Source organism: Aphelocoma coerulescens, assembly GCF_041296385.1.
Source record: "Aphelocoma coerulescens isolate FSJ_1873_10779 chromosome W unlocalized genomic scaffold, UR_Acoe_1.0 ChrW_unloc_scaf_2, whole genome shotgun sequence".
Lineage (NCBI taxonomy): Eukaryota > Metazoa > Chordata > Aves > Passeriformes > Corvidae > Aphelocoma > Aphelocoma coerulescens.
In genome coordinates, this window is record NW_027184081.1 from 3,666,619 (window position 1) to 3,683,410 (window position 16,792).

Below are 16,792 nucleotides of genomic sequence, written 5' to 3' on the forward strand. Positions count from 1 at the left end.
TCTTCCCCAACAGGAGCCATTGAGAAACAAAACTTCTCTTTACCCATCTCTGGGAGCATTTTATCTCTAAGAACAGAGGCCCTCCTCCTTCCCTGGGAGCAAAGGCTCCTCCTCATCTTCATCTCTAGGACTATCTCTGGGAGCATCTCTAGGAACTGAGGTCTTCTCCTTTCAATTTGGTGCAAGTCTCCTCATCACTTGCATCTCTCCCTGTTCAAACTTCTCATCAAATTACAGCTGCTTCAGCATCTGCTTATCTCAGCGCAGGTGCTTTTGCTTACAAGTACAAGTTGAACACTCCACCCCCCATGCCTTCATGAAATTACAACGGATACTCTGATACATCATAGCTTTACAACAGAATTTCAGCTTTAAGCATCTCCTGTTTCTTCTCCCTCAGGTTTTCAGCTCTTCACAGCACTAAAAGGGTTAATCCCACCTAGGCCTTGCAGCAGGAATTTTGTTTATTGCTGTTGATCACATGATCTTTGCCGGACAGCAGGGCAGCTTTCGGCTGAATCTTGGCAGAACTGGAGAGGGGGAGCCAGGCTACTCTGCCTGCACATAGCAGGGTGGGGTGGGGGGGGGGGTTCCGCAGGTGGAACAGGGCCCATAGGCTCCAGGATGGCTGTGGCCTGGCCTGGCCTGGCCCGAGCAGGGCCTGGGCCAGGCCCGCTGGCCCCTGTACAGGGCCCCGCAGCTACCTGTCTGTAGATACAAAAATGCTGCTAGCAAGGATTTTCTTGTTATTTTCTAAGTCTGTGAGAGACTTTTCTCTCTCACAGAAGAGGTAGCAGGGAATGTAAACAACCAAGCCACCTGCAACCTTGAAAAGTCTTGTTTATGGTATAGTAGAAAAATATTTTGACAATGGATGTTTTAGGATTTTAGCCAATCACCCCGAAGGGGTGGCTGGTCCTTTGTCCAATTAGACTATGAAGAAAAAAGTCTATAAAAGAGTTTGTAAAATAATTAAATAAATCAATCTTGATGTCAATTCCTGCCTGTTGGATCTCCTCCTCCTCCTCCCTATGGCTGTGGGACATGGTGATATACTGTAGGAACCAGGACTGCCGTAATACCTGTCCCCGCTCCGGAAACAAGACAGAGCTCTGCCCAGGGTTTGTCTATTCTTAAGTGTGGATCACAGAGGTGGTCAAAATTTTAAGTGGCTTAAAAAATTGTCCATATTCAAACTAGCCAGCTGTCAGGTTCTGTCAGGTCATGGGGGGAAGCTGTAAGTACTCCTTTGCGAGAACATCACTTCTGGGACTATGCTTTGGTAAGCCATGACACAGGTGTAACAGCCCATCCATTTTCTGTGATCTCAGCCTTAAGAAACTTAATTAACTTGTGGTCTGCCTGATCATATTTTAGGGTCAACCCGGAAGAATCAATCTTTTTTTTGTGGAATTACTGCAAGAATACCTTTTTCTGCAGCCCTTCTTGCTGTTTCATCAGCAAAGAAATTTCCCAATTCTGGAGTGGTTTTCCCTTTCTGGTGACCCCTACAATGCATGATGGCTACTTCTGTGGATTTTTTGATGCTCTCTAAGAGGGCAAGGATTTGTTCAGCGTGTTTGATCTGGTTAACTGGAGCATTCAACAGTCCTCTCTCCTTCCAGATGGCTCCATGGGCATGGACAACACTAAATGCATATTTAGAGTCAGTCCATATATTTACCTTCTTTCCTTCGCTCAGGTCTAGGGCCCTTGGCAGTGCAATCAGTTCAGCTTTCTGTGATGACACATCTGCTGGCAGGGTCTTCGCCTCGATCACCTTGTCCTGGGTGGTTACTGCATAACCTGTCATTCGTTTACCATTTCTCATGAAGCTGATCCTGTCTGTAAACAGCTCCCAGTCTGGGTTTCCTAGGGGTACATCCTTCAGGTCTGGTCTACTGGAATAGACCTCCTCGATTGTCTGCAAACAGTTATGCTCAGGCACATCATCAGTTAAGGTAGAGGACAGAAACATGGCAGGGTTAACAACAGAAGTTGTTTTCAGGGTAACATCATCCTGTTCTAACAGCAGTGACTGATATCTAAGCATTTGGTTGCTGGACACCCAATGTCTTCCTTTCTGTTCCAGTACTGCTGCTACTGCATGTGGCACATACACTACAGTGTGTTGTCCAAGGGTGAGTTTCTGGGCCTCTTGAATCAAGATAACAGTAGTTGCCACGGCCTTCAAGCACCCAGGCCACCCTTGGCTAACATTGTCCAGCTGTTTGGAATAATAGGCCACAGCCTTCCATTGGCTTCCGAGGCACTGTGCTAGTACGCCCATTGCCACATTAAGTCTTTCATGTGTAAAAAGCTCAAAAGGCTTAGCCAAGTCTGGTAAGCCCAGACCTGGAGTTTACATTAAAGAGTGTTTCAGCTGTTTAAATGCAGCCCTTGTGCTTTCAGTCCAAATTATAATGCCATTTTCAGCTGCTTTTATTGCTCCCTACAAGGGTTTCACCAACAACCCATAATTTGCTATCCACAACTGACACCAACCTACCATTCCCAGAAAAGCCTGCATCTCTCTCACGGAGTGGGACTCCGGAAGCCGGCAGATGGCTTCTTTCCATTCCTTGCTGAGCTGTTGGTGTCCACGGAAGATCTCAAGTCCCAAGTAAACTACTGATTCCTTGTCGATCTGCGCCTTGTCTTTGGAAACTCTGTATGCACTCTGCCCCAAAAAGTTTAACAAGCTTAGAGTGAATTGGATGCAGTCATCTCTGGTCTTAGCTGCAATCAAGATGTCATCAACATACTGAAGGATAACCCCTCCTGGGTCTTGTCTCCTCCAATCTTCTAATTCTTTTGCTAGCTGGTTTTTGAATATTGTCAGGCTATTCTTGAAACCCTGGGGTAAGACTGTCCAAGTAAGCTGACTTTTCCTCCTTGTTTCGGGATTCTCCCACTCGAAAGCAAAAATCTCCTGGCTGTTTTTATGCACAGGAATGCAGAAAAAGGCATCTTTTAGGTCCACAACAGTAAACCACCCTAATTCATCTGTCAGTGTGGTCAAAAGTGTGTATGGATTGACTACCACTAGGTGTATGTCCTCTGTAATTTTGTTAATTGCCCTCAAATCTTGGACTAACCGATAACTTTTACCATCAGCTTTCTTCACTGAAAGGATTAGCGTGTTATACCTGGACTCATATTGCACTAATAACCCATGCTGGTGGAATTTTTCGATTATAGGTGCTAGTCCTTTGCGACTAATTTTAAAGGATATTGTTTTTGCCTTACCGGTGTAGCTCCTGGTTTGAGTGCAATGCTCACTGGTTCTCCCTGTTTGGATCTTCCTGGAACATCACTGGACCACACAATTGGATTGACAGCATTTTTGACTTCAATGGGGAATTTGCCACATCTGTCCTGTATAAAAAGTGCAGCAACTTAGACAAATTTAGTTTCTGGAATGATAACTCGTATGCCCTCCCCTCTTTTAAATTTAATTTCGGTTTCCAATTTTTCTAACAAATCCCTCCCCAGCAATGGTTTTGGGGAGTTGGGCATATAAAGAAATTGATGAGTTACCCAGTGCTTCCCCAGTTTAAATTTCAAAGGTTGGAAGAAAGGCCATGTTTCAGTTACCCCTGTTGCCCCAAACACATGAACAGTTTCATGACTCAGTTTCCCTTTTAAAGTATTTAACACAGAATATGCCATGCTGGTGTCTACCAGAAATTCTATATCATCTTTCCCCAGCTTGGCTATAACCGAAGGCTCTGCTGGGGAGAAGCCTCTGGTCCCCATCATTCTGAGTATGAGTTTTGTTCTAATGGGAGCTATAGAACTGGGGGTGTCTTCTTCAGCATCAGACAGTCAGCTTTCCAATGCCCTTTCTTCTTGCAATAAGCGCATGTGTCTTTGTCCCTAGGGGTAGAGGCTTTCTTAGATGACTTTTCCTGGGTATCCTTCTTCCTGGGACAGGGTTTACCTTTGTCACTGGAGTCTCTTTCTTGAAACACTCTCCAGGCTACTTCTAACAATTTATTCATGTCTTGAACCCCTTCTAACTTTTGCAACTTTCTTCTTATATCGTTTGAAGCCTGACCCATAAACAAATAAGCCAGATCATTTCCCCCTTCCACTGTATCAGGATTTATGTTTGTGTATTTGGTAGCAGCTTCTCTTAACCTCTTAAAAAAATCAGTAGGAGTTTCATTAGGACCTTGCTTCACTTCATAAAGCTTTGCCCAGCTGAGAGCTTTAGGGACACCATGCTTTAACCCATATACTATGAGATCTTGATACCGTTTTAATCTTTGCATTTCTGCTGGCACATTTGGGTCCCACCTTGGATCATCCGTTGGAAAAATTTTTGTGACCGTACCTTGGAACGTCCCGCTAGCTATGCCTAATTCCACAGAGTCTGTAATAGCTTTGTTTACCATCTGTCTTTCAGTGGGATCAAGCAATGTCTCTATTATAGCTGCCAAATCACTCCAGTCAGGGTTCTGTGTTTGAATTGCTCTTTGTATCAAAGTAGCAACTCTGTCTGGATTTTCTTTATATTTTCCCACTGTACTCTTCCATTGTTCTAACTCTATGAGGGAGTACGGAACCTTCACATAGATTGGCCCTTGATTACCTGCAGCCTGTCTCAGAGGGGCTTGCAAAACTGGCTCCCTTTTTGCTCTGGTCCATTTAGCAATTGGGCTTCGCTCCCTTATTGCTTTTCTTGCTATCTTTCTCCTCTTTCGCCTGCTTAAAGCAGCTATCTCATCTTCCTTTTCAGAGGAACTGCCAGAGTGAGAGGGTTGTGTCAGGTCTGCCCCGGCCTGTTCTGGTACCTGGTATCACTGTCAGGGACCTGCTCTGTGGCAGGGAAAGGGCAGTGTCCCTGGGCCTGCTTGCTTCGATGACCTCATCCTCTAAGCCAACTGCTCGGCACACGGCATTGTCATGGAGACTCCAACGCCTGGGAGAGGAAGGAACGCCACCTCCCCTGCGGGAGGTTCCCTCCCTGCCCTCCTGGCGGAAAGCCTTGCCTCCCGGCTCCACCTCTAAGGGCGATGCCATAGGCTGCACATGCTGGCTGTCCCCACCCCTTAGCTTCTCCGCTCCTGGTGGGACCAAAGGGGAGGGGGGAGAGAGAGACCCGGGCTTCTGGGCAGAAGCCACTGAAGACACAAACACCTTCCAGAGCCGCCACGGCCAGTCTTCACCCTCTTTTAGATGCGGCCCTGTCAGAGCCTGCGTCGCAGCCGGGAAGTCCCCTGGGTCCGTGGGAGGTGGTGGGGGCAGCCAGTCCGCCTCCCCCTTTTCCTTTTTCACTGGCCGGAACCATTTTAAAGCTGCCTCTCCTCCCCCGCCCCCCCACCCCCGGGACCCACGTCAGCTGAGAAGGAGGAGGAGGAGGGAGAGGGGGAGGAGGAGGAGGAGGAGGAGGAGGAGGAGGAGGAGAAGGAGAAGGAGAAGGAGAAGGAGAAGGAGAAGGAGAAGGAGAAGGAGAAGGAGAAGGAGAAGGAGAAGGAGAAGGAGAAGGAGAAGGAGGGCCCAATCTCAAGATGGGAGCTATTAAATATTACCGCAGGCCTGGTTCCTACGGTATATCACCGTATCCCGCAGCCATAGGGAGGAGGAGGAGAGAAGATCCAGCAGGCAGGAATTGACATCAAGATTGATTTATTTAATTATTTTACAAACTCTTTTATAGACTTTTTTCTTCTTAGTCTAATTGGACAAAGGACCAGCCACCCCTTGGGGGTGATTGGCTAAAATCCTAAAACATCCATTGTCAAAATATTTTTCTACTATACCATAAACAAGACTTTTCAAGGTTGCAGGTGGCTTGGTTGTTTACATTCCCTGCTACCTCTTCTGTGAGAGAGAAAAGTCTCTCACGGACTTAGAAAATAACAAGAAAATCCTTGCTAGCAGCATTTTTGTACCTACAATTAAATCCATCTCCATGTCTTCCCCTTTTGTCAGGTCCAACATAGACTTCTTAACCTTTTTCTCTTTTTTCTTTAAAAACAGTATATGCTCTTTTTTAGATATTTGTAACGTAGATGCAGCCAAGAAAAGCTTTGCATACTCTAATTCTAAGAAACAGTGATCTCTTTGATGATACGATATTAAACTCAGTATCAATTCTTGTTGGGGTTTTAGGAGTTCTTCTGTTTTCTTTTTCTCATAAAGAATTTTCCCCATACATGTTGCCAGGGGGACGAATTACTGGGTGCTTAAGGAAAACAAAAGACCTGGCCCCGGGGGGGGGGGGGGGGGGGTGTCCATCTGGCTACTCTTTTTCACCTGGGCTTGTGGGCTGTTAGCTCCCGGCGTTTGGATGGAGAGAGAGGCTGGAAGGAATTCGTCAGCACTGAACACTTCTGCTTTTTCGGCTGCCTTCCTTCCTTCTACCGGAGAAACCCTGGGATTCCCAAGCCCGCCTTTCCCTGCCCTGCTGGGAGCTGGGCTGCGACCGCCCTGCCCCCGTCGCTGCTTTGAGCCTTTGCTACTCTGTAGCCCCACAAACCCTGCCTACTGAGACCTCTGGGGGGTTTCTGCTGCAGCCCTGGAGTTTGATACATCTCATCTGCCACGCAGGATTTGTGCTCGTCCCTGCTGTTCCAGCCTGCTGTTCCTGAGCATCCGGCCGGACACCGGGATCGGCTGCCCAGGGGGTTTGTGAAGCTTTTCTTCCATCCCTTCCCGGGATCCCAAGCCGCCATTGCCGCGTGCTCCCCAAGCTTGCTCCAGAGCGCCTCCTGCAGCTGTGGGGGGAACCATCGCACCTGCCCTGCTCACCAGGAGCCGCCAGCACCCCTGCTGGCTGTGAACGGAACTGCACCGAAGGGGAAAGGGCCTGACAGCTGAGAAGGCTGGCACTGGGTTTGTGGTTCTGTTTGCTGTTACTGCCATACTTACTGTTGTTTGTTTGCCTTGTTGTACACACACACATATATATAATAGTAAAGAACTGTTATTGCTATTCCTCATATCTTTGCCTGAAAGCCCCTTAATTTCAAAATTATAATAATTCAGAGGGAAGGGGGTTGCATTTTCTTTTTCATTTCAAGAGAGACTCCTGCCTTCCTTGGCAGACACCTGTCTTTCAAACAGAGACAGATCTTGGCGCCCAACCGTGGGGCCTGAGGGCATCAAGAGAAAGGGGTGAAAAAGGAATAACAGCTCCTGGATAACTTAATTTTGTGTGCTGCATATAGGAACCTTGTTAGGCAGCACTATGTGGTCTAGTTTACCCTGGTTCGGGTGGCAGGTGGTCGTGGCTATATTCTTCCCCTTTGCAGCTCCTTACCTAAACATGGGTCCTCTGACTATGGCTACCATTGCTGTTATCCAGTTTGCACTATGGGTCAAGAAGGTGAGGAATTCATGGGCTTTTATCTTGCTCTGGAATGTGGGCACATGGATAAAGGGCTATCACACACTAAGTGCATGTTTTTGGGGTTATGTTAAAAATGGTACTTTCTGTGAGGAAATGACACCAGGGGAAGTTTTCTCCCAACCCCTCAACCAGTTCTTTGGGCCCACCCCACCAATTTTTGAAGGGTTTAGATTTCCTCTGGATACTAACCAAGTGGTGCTGATAAGCCTACTCTATTTAGCACTCAGAGACAAGTTGAGATTGACTTGGATAACTACACAGACACTGGCCCCAGAGACTAGAGATCCTACCCCAGAGCCTGATCCTGCCCCAGAACCTGACACGGCCCCAGACACTAGAGATCCATTCCCAGAGCCTGACCCTGCCCCACACCCTGACACTGCCCAAGAGCCCACCTCAGAAATGAACCACCCAGATTTAGTGGGGGCACTGGTGAAGGAGATGCACAAGATGTGGCAGGTGCTGCAGAGGGAATACACCTCCCCAGCTAGTGGTAAACCCTCTCCCTGCCCCGAAGGGGGAGAGTCTGATGGTGCAGCAGCAGAACCCACGGATGTTACAACCGTCCAGGCTCCAGCTGAACCACAAGGGCAATCACAGCCAGCGGCAGTCGCCCCTGTGCAAAGGAGGAAGTATAAGACCAAATCAGTATGCCCAGTTAATGATGATGGGGAACCAGGGCCCTCGCAACCAGCAGGAGAGTCAGAACCTGAAATCATCACTGTGAAAAACGAGGTTCACTCTCCTGTGAGAATTTAAAGGGTTTAATATAAAGACAATAAGAGACACATAAAATAAAGCAAAGGGGTAACGGCCGGGTACCTTGGCGCTCTGCCAAGAGCACCCCTGATGCTAGAGGTGAGTCCTTTTTATACCATTTTTACTGTCTGTTCTCTATTAATATTAAAACTTTTCCCGGAGCTGTTCTGCATGGCCACTCCTTGGTTCCGCCTTTTTAGAGCATGCGTAGTCTTCTGCCTTGCGGTTTTATTTCTTTTGATTCTTGGGGTTGGGCCCGCTAGGTAAGAGTCGATGGTAGGGTGGATCTCTTAATTCTCCAGACAGTCAGGGCTGATTGCAGCTTTGGGCCTCTTCGTCTCTCCGGGTAGAGTGGTGATAACGGCTCTCGGACTCTCCTGGCCTCCTGTTCTCCGGGCGGAGTAGCCTTTAGGCCCTTTTGTTCCCTGGACAAAGTGTTGATTAGCAGCTCCTTGGGCCTCATGCTCTGTTCGTTTGGAGGCTATCTTACTTGCTCACACTTGCTAACATTCCTGCTAAAAAGAGAGAAAACTACATCCACACAGCAAAAAGCATTTCTAACATTATATAATATAATATAATATATATATAGATATAATATCTACCCTTGTACTTTGCGAGAAGCCAGTATTATAATATATGTTTATAACAATCACTGAGTCCGTGTTGTACGACAAGAATGCGAAAAGACATTGTGCAAAGGGGGCGTGAGGCTTATACAACTTGGTTACTTTGGGTTTGGGACCTTATGGGCACAGGCGTGCAACTGGATAGTGGTGAGGCAAGGTATTTGGGATCATTGACCCAGGACCCGGGTGTGGACCAGATATTTGTGAGCGAGTGTAGTGGTTTGGTCTAAAATACTCATTACTGTTTATCTTCTGTGAGACAAGAATTAGGAGAAATGCAAAGCAGGCACCAAACTTGAAAGAATATAAAGAAGTTTATTAACAGACCTAAAAGAAGAAAAGAAAAAAAAAAAAATATACCACCTTCAGAACTCTCCTCCTCCCCCCACCTTCCTCCCTTCTCCCACTGACAATGTAAAAAGACAACGCTTAAGATGTTCAGTCTGTTTACCACTTCCATAACCTTGTTCAGTCCATTTAGAAAGAGAAGTCTCTTTTTGCTCGTGCTATGAAAACAGTATCACAACGAGACAGCCGCCCACTTCCAAATATTGTTCAGTCCATTTAGGAAGAGGAGTATCTCTGCTCGCGATGTGAGTCCCTTCCCCCGACTTGCAGCTTTTCCCGCAACTGCTTTCGGGGGTCCACTCTTGAAGTTTTTTGGGGTACAATTTTAAGGTTGAGCCATTCAGAAACAAAAAAACAGAGGCCCTTCTTCCCTGGGAGCAAAGGGTCTTCCTCATCTTCATTGTTAGGACTATCTCTGGGAGCATCTCTAGGAATTGAGGTTTTTCTCCTTTCCCGTTTGGAGCAAAAGTCCTCATCTGGTTCATCTGGTTCATCTCTCTCTGTCCAAACTTCTCATGAAATTACAGCTGCTTCAGCATCTGCCTATTGCTTACAAGTTGAACACTCCACCCCCCATATCTTCATGAAATTACAACAGGATACTCTGATATATCATAGCTTCACAACAGACTTTCAGCTTTAAGCATCTCCTCTCTCTCTTCCCTCAGGTTTTCAGCTCTTCACAGCAATAAAAGGGTTAATCTCACCTTGGCCTTGCAGCTGTGTGGCTTATCGCTGTTGGTCACCTGACCTCTGCCGGACAGAGGTGCCGCTTTGCTGAAATCTTGGCTGCAGTGGGGGGGGGGGGGGGGGGGTTCCGAGCCGCTCTGGCTGCCCACGGCAAGGCAGTGGGGGGGGGGGGGTTCCACGGCTGGAACAGGCCCATGGCTCCAGGCTGGCCGTGGCCCTGCCCAGCCTGGCCCAAGCAGGGCCGGCCTGGCCGGGCCTGCTGGCCCCCGCACAGGGCCCACAGCCACCTGTGCCAGCGCCGGAAACGAGAGAGAGCTTGGGGGGGAGTTTGTCTATTCTTAAGTGTGTATCACAGAGGCGGTCACAACTTTAAGTGGCTTAAAGAATTGTCCATATTCAAACTGGCCAGCTGATAGGTTCTATCAGGTCCCAGAGGAAGCTGTAAGCACCCCTTAGCAAGGACATCCCTTCCGGGACTATCCTTGCTAACCTATGACAGGGAGCCAGGGCCCCTTTCTCTCTGGGAGCGGCTCTTAACGAGTGTGAGAGAAAGGTTCGTTCATAAAGAGAGAATGCAGGAGTACCATCATAGAATGCAATGGAAGACACTTGAGGAAGGGATCCAACAGCTAAGAGAGGTGGCAGTATTAGAGGTACTCTTTGGGAAGGATGGACAGCATGATAATGACCCCGATAAGGTCAAGTGCACAGGGCAGATGTTGTGGAACCTGGCAAAGCTAGGGCCACAGCAATACACCACCTTCATTGCAACAATTAATGCAGAGGACAACCGAGAAACAGTGGGCTCTGTTGCCAACAAGCTTGGAAATTATGACAGTATGGTCAATGGCCCGCTGAAAGCTCATGTCTCTGCCATGGTTAAGGACCTCAAAGAGGAATTTAAAGAGGAGATTAGGGGGATGAGGGAGGAGATGAGGAAGATCAGTGTTGCACCAGTGCGTGTCACAGGCCCCCAAGTTAGAGCCCGATGTCCCCTGGCTAGAGAGGGAGGGAACACCCCACGAGCTGAGCTGTGGTTTTTTCTGTGCGACCATGGGGAAGACATGAGAAGGTGGGATGGGAAACCCACTTCTGTCCTGGCAGTGCAGGTGCGTGAACTCAAGGAGGGAGACACTAACCGAGGGGGTTCTGCTAAGATGAAAGTAGCTTCAGCCTCCCGTGACCGAGCTGCCAGGTATTACAGAAGGGAGGATGATATGTCGGATCCCCTTGAAGGTACCTCGAGAATGTACGCCCAGGGGAAGAATGATAACCAGGGCTAGAGGGGCCCTGCCTCTAGCCAGGAAGAGGCATGGGAGAACCGGGTTTTTTGGATGGTGTGGATCCGATGGCCTGGCACATCAGAGCCACAAAAATATGATGCATTGGTTGATACTGGCGCACAGTGTACTCTAATGCCATCAGGGCATGTGGGGGCAAAATCTGTTGTAGGAACCCAGAGTGCCAAGAATATTTCTCTGCCTGTTTTGAAGGGTTTTTACCCCCCTGAACAACACTGTTTTAACCTCCAACCTTGGAAAAAACTGCCTACGATCAGACAAGAACTAGAAAATACAATGGTGTGAATTAGGTGATAGACTACTATGTAAGATTGTCACAGGGCGAAAAATTTAGAGGTTTTAGGCTTCTCTTTGTAGTAAATAGATAAGAGCAAAAAACACCAAAATGGAGGATTGTTGTTGTTCTCCAAACCTTCTTCTTCTTCTTCTACTACTCCATATTCTGCAGTAAAAGTAATTTGGAATGATTGGACAAAGATTTCTGCAGTTCCTGGCCATTTTACTGAATTATTGGTAGGAAAGCAAAAATAATATACGTTTCTAGTAACCATTGGTTAAATTATCTTTAAAAGGCTGTGTAAATCTTGATAAACACACACTTCTCTCCTTCTTTCACTGCCCTATGTTATGCCTGGGTGTCATGGGTTAGCAAGCATAGTCCTGGAAGTGATGTTCTTGAAAAGGGGTGCTTACAGCTTCCTCTATGACCTGATAGAACCTATCAGCTGGCCAGTTTGAATATGGACAATTCTTTGAGCCACTTAAAATTGTGACCGCATCTGATACACACTTAAAAATAGTAAACCCCGAGGCAGAGGCTCGGTCTCGTTTTGGGTGCTGGTACAGGTGGCTGCTGGCCCCGTACGGGGGCCAGCGGGTGCAGCCCAGGCCCCCCTCGGGCCATGCCGGGCTGGGTCACAGCCATCCTGGAGCCGATGGACCCTGTTCCACCTGTGGAACCCCCCCAGAGCAGGGCTGTGGGCAGCCGGAGTGGCTTGGCTCCCCCCCCCTCCACTTCGGCCAAGGCCAAGATTTCAGCGAAAGCTGCACTGATGTCTGGCAGAGGTCATGTGACCGACAGTGATAAGCAACAATCCAGCTGAAAGGCCGAGGTGAGATTAACGCTTTTAGTGCTGTGAAGAGCTGAAAACCTGAGGGAAGAGAAAGAGGAGATGCTTAAAGCTGAAATTCTGTTGTGAAGCTATGATATGTCAGAGTATCCCGTTGTAATCTCATGAAGATATGGGGGATGGAGTGTTCAGTTCAACTTGTAAGCAAAAGCACCTGCGCTGAGATAGGCAGATGCTGACGCAGCTGTAATTTCATGAGAAGTTTGGACAGGGAGAGATGGACCAGATGAGGACTTTTGCTCCAATTGGGAAAGGAGAAAACCTCAGTTCCTAGAGATGCTCCCAAAGATTTCTTAGAGATGAAATGCTCCCAGAGATGGGTGAAGAGAACTTTTGTTTCTGAACGGGTCAACCTTAAAATTGTACCCCAAAAACTTCAAGAGTGGACCCTCGAAAGCAGTTGTGGGAAAGCTGCAAGTCATGGGAAGGGACTTGCATGTGAGCAGAGAGACTCCTCTTCCTAAATGGACTGAACAAGGTTATTATGGAAGTGGTAAACAGACTGAACATCTCAAGGGTTGTCTTTTTACATTGTCACTTGGAGAAGGGAGAAAGGTGGGGGGAGGAGAAGAGTTCTAAAGGTGTATAATATTTTTTTTTCTTCTTTTAGGTTTGTTAATAAACTTCTTTATATTCTTTCAAGTTTTGTGCCTGCTTTGCATTTCTCCTAATTCTTATCTCACAGAAGATAAACAGTAATGAGTATTTTGGGCCAAACCACTACACTAAATTGGTGTTTCTGCCAGGTTTCAAGCCTACTGGGTCACGCTAGTGACTCTGTTTCTCTGATAAGACTTAATAAACAACTATCTGGCAGCAGTGAAACTCCAAGAAAGTCTCTGTTTGTTTCTCGAACTCCTTGCAAGGGCTTTTAAAACTCCCTCTCCTATCAGGAGAGATTTGATTTACGGCACGGTTCAGTGTCAATTGGTGCTCTATGTTCGGCCTCATTGGAACAAAGCAAGCCAGGACGTTTTGGATGGCAGCGCGCAACTAGAAACAGAAGAAAAAAAAAACTGGGGTCGGCTTTGAAACTCCAGGATCTCCTAGCCTTGGTCGACAGGGGGGAGGAGGAGCTGTGAACTGCTGGACGGAACACAGACCAGGATTTCATGAGCTGATAACAACCATCTAAAACACGGTGAGCTGTCCAAAACTTGACCAAATAGCAAATTATGGGTGCAGTTCCATCCCAGGCCAAGGCAAATGTAATACATAGTTTTGAAAACCTAGTTCGTAACCATCCCTTACCAGCATCTAGAAAAGAAATACGTAATTTGCTATCCTGGGTGAAAAAATAGTTTCCAGATGCAGTAATTGGAGATTTGTATTTACCATCTTTTTGGGAGAATGTTAATTCTATTCTATACCATTACGCGAGTCTAAGAGATGAAACGGCTCAGAAATTAATACCGCCAGCTAGAGTAATTTATGAAACACTTCTAGAGCTGGCACCTCCTACTTCTCCCACAGACGAGCTGTTTAAAACTCCCGCGGAGAGCTCGCTGACACCCGTGCAAACAGCGGGAGATTTTAAAACCCCGCTTGCACCCTTCCCACCCTCAGAGACGGGCGGAAAACGCGATGTTCGTGCAAAAGTCCCCGAGGTTCCTAGAAAAAGCGATTATCCATCCCTGCAGGCACTGCAGGCGGCGGGGAGGGGGGGCGCAGCCATTCCGGAGGCAGAATGGGAATTTTTACCGGACCCGAAATTACAACTTTTTGGTCGGTCCAAGCGAGGAACATGATACAGCAATTTTAGAGTTCCCTTCACGGGCGCATGCCCGGGGGGGAGGGGGATCCCCGACCGTCTCCCTGAAGACGGAGTCTGCCTCGGAGGGCGTGGTTTCCATCATGCCCAAACCACCCATTACACCACAAGACAGGGGGCGATCTGTACCTCCCGAACTCGGGGTCCTTCCGTCAGATGAACTATGCGCGCAGCCAAGGGCGGTCCCGGAGCTTCCATCTAGCCCTCCCGCTACCCCCACGCAGCACGGATTCACAGCCGCTTCCGCGTTTGAACTGCCCGGCGCGGCGGCGGCGCCTGCTTCTGACATCATCAGCCCCGCCGCTGCTGATTCTGCTTTACTTCTGCATTCCGGAGGCTTCGCTTCCATGCCTGCGCCGCGCAGCATAACCCCCCCCCGTCCTCAGATACCGCGGTTACCCCAGCAACGCCGCTCGCGACTCAAGCCACTCCTAGCCCTGCACCTAGCCCTAGCCAGGGCGTCAGCCACACCCCTAGCTCCGGCCAAGCTGCACCCCCGGTCCCCGGCCCCAGCGTTTCTAGTACCAGGCCGGCCCCACCCCCGATCCCACCTGCTACCCCTGCGCGGCTGCCAGACACGGACGCCTCAGCTGCTACGCCAGCACCGCCAGTAGACACAGCACCTCCGGCCAGCGCTGTAATTCCATCAGCTACTGCAGCTCCATCGTACATGCCTTCAGCGGCTGCGGCTCCCACCGGCTCTGCATCAACAGTGCCCCTGTCTTCACCGCAGCCAAGGCCAAGGGCATACAGCCAAGGCATTTCAGCAGCTACTCTGTCAGCATCACGTGTACCCCCCCCATCCCTCTGACAACACCACTCAGAGAATTATCACGACAATCACACAATATTAAACCATATCTCCCACACGTCTTCAGCGAAACAAGATCTGTTCTATCTCCAGAAGAGAAGGTGGACTTCTTCAATTATATGCTAACTCCTCTTCCACCACAGCAGGATGCACCACGTATTATCCCTACTAAAAGGGAAGTCTCGGAGCGAAACGTACTGTTGGGGCCCTCCCCCCTGCCATGTAGTCCTGGGAGAGGGGCCCTGGTGGGGAGACATGGGGTTTCCCTAGCCCCTGGTCAGTCTCATTCCCCATTGGTTGTTTTGTGTTCCCCTGCGCAGGCAAGGACCCTCGGGTCCCATGATTGCCTCAGTTCCTGGGCAGATCCTCAGCCATGTGGCTGGGAAAATAAACATCTCCCTGAAGCATCCATCAAGAATCGGTCCATATATATTTCTTTTCCACGGGCCTTGTTGTCTGATATACGTGTTGCAGTATCCGCACTGTAACGTACCAATTCAAGCACATTCTTCTCGAACTTCTCAGGGATGCTCAGCTGATTTTATGGGACTTTTTCATCCTCAAGTGCCTGTTCAGGACCTCAGTTGGGAGAATATGGTGACCATCACAGCTTCAGAAGGCATTCCTATATCTTCTCAAGCTTCATCTCATTTTTTTATGATGAGCAGTACAACTCCAACTTTTTGCATGCCTCCTTCAAGGCTTTGAGTTCCACAACAACAGGCATCTGATCCCTCATTCTTCCACCGTCGCCTTCAGCTTTTGGATGACTTAGTTTGTCATCTTAATTTCCGACTCAAAGAATGTGCAAGAGATTATCTACCTCAAGAGGTTGGTGCACTGGGTCCCCAGCCCTCACCCATCCCGCATGGTGGCAATACCCTGTCCAAATCCACTGTACCCTCTCCTCCCGTGTCCAGATCACAGCCACCTGCGATGGCAGGTTCAGCCACTCCTCATTTATTACCTTACAGTGCATGACCACGAATACCCTCCCCTATTCCTCATCCAGGAGGGGGAGAAGAAGATAGAATGCATGGATTCTTCAGTGAGGAAGAACCTGCATCCTCTCAAGCTGCAAGTCCACGGAATGCTGGTATGGACATGGTTTCACCCAACAAATATGTTTCAAAAGATACATCTGTTACAACAGACTGGCCAAGTATTAGTAAAAAAGGACTCAAAGACATTGATTTTAATATGGCCGAAACAGATAGTATTGTAATGCCAGTTACGTATTCCAGACAAAATCAAAATCCTCCTGTATGGCAACCTATGGATCATCAAGTCATCAAAGATTTAATGGATGCAGTAAAGAATCATGGACTGGGAAGTCCATACTTCAAACAACTTTTGAGAGGCACATTTAACAATTATGATTTGGTACCTTTTGATTGTAGAAGTATTGCCTCAACAATTTTTACAGATGCACAACTCCTGCTATGGGATGCAAGATGGAGAAGAGCACTTCGTGAGCTGAGAGAAAAATATGCAGGAGGACCACATGCAGCTCTCACATTAGAGCAATTGGCTGGTGACGAACTTCATGCTAGACCAGAAGATCAGGCAGTGGTTTTACCTTGAAATGTGCTTATAGATATCAAAGAAGCAGCGCAAAAAGCAATCTTACAAATTCCACCAACTGGAACTCCAGAAGGCATTTACACAGAAATAAAGCAAGGTCTTGCTGAAACTTTTACCTCATTTGTCGATCGCCTTATGCAAGACTTGGACAGACAAGTCAGTGATGATGAGGCAAAACCATATCTGCTACGAGGTCTTGCTTTTGCAAACACTAATGCAGAGTGCAAACGTATAATCAGTGCTATGCCTGGTCAACCGACCATAGCTGAAATGATAGAAGCATGCAGTAAGGTGGGCACACCTCAGCATGTTGCAACAGTCCAAGCAAATGCTTTTGGACAAGAACTTGGAATACTTCTTAAAGAGCAAGTAGCAGCGTTTCGTTCAGATCTACAACGAAGTAACTCCA

General features: G+C 48.0%; 2 long non-coding RNA genes across 2 annotated transcripts in view; one reads left to right on the forward strand and one right to left on the reverse strand.

The window, feature by feature from the left end:
* Positions 1 to 6,950, forward strand: part of LOC138102814 (uncharacterized) — a 38,315-nt gene extending 31,365 nt beyond the window's left edge. Inside the window, exon 3 of the long non-coding RNA XR_011147557.1 lies at positions 6,559 to 6,950. This is a non-coding gene — a long non-coding RNA (uncharacterized lncRNA). The remainder of the gene's footprint in view (positions 1 to 6,558) is intronic.
* A 1,158-nt stretch (positions 6,951 to 8,108) lies between these two features.
* On the reverse strand, positions 8,109 to 14,340 carry LOC138102813 (uncharacterized). The gene is made up of 2 exons (XR_011147556.1): positions 14,118 to 14,340; positions 8,109 to 8,634 (listed from the first exon to the last, which is right to left on the reverse strand). It is a non-coding gene; the product is annotated as an uncharacterized lncRNA (long non-coding RNA).
* Positions 14,341 to 16,792: the final 2,452 nt, after the last annotated feature.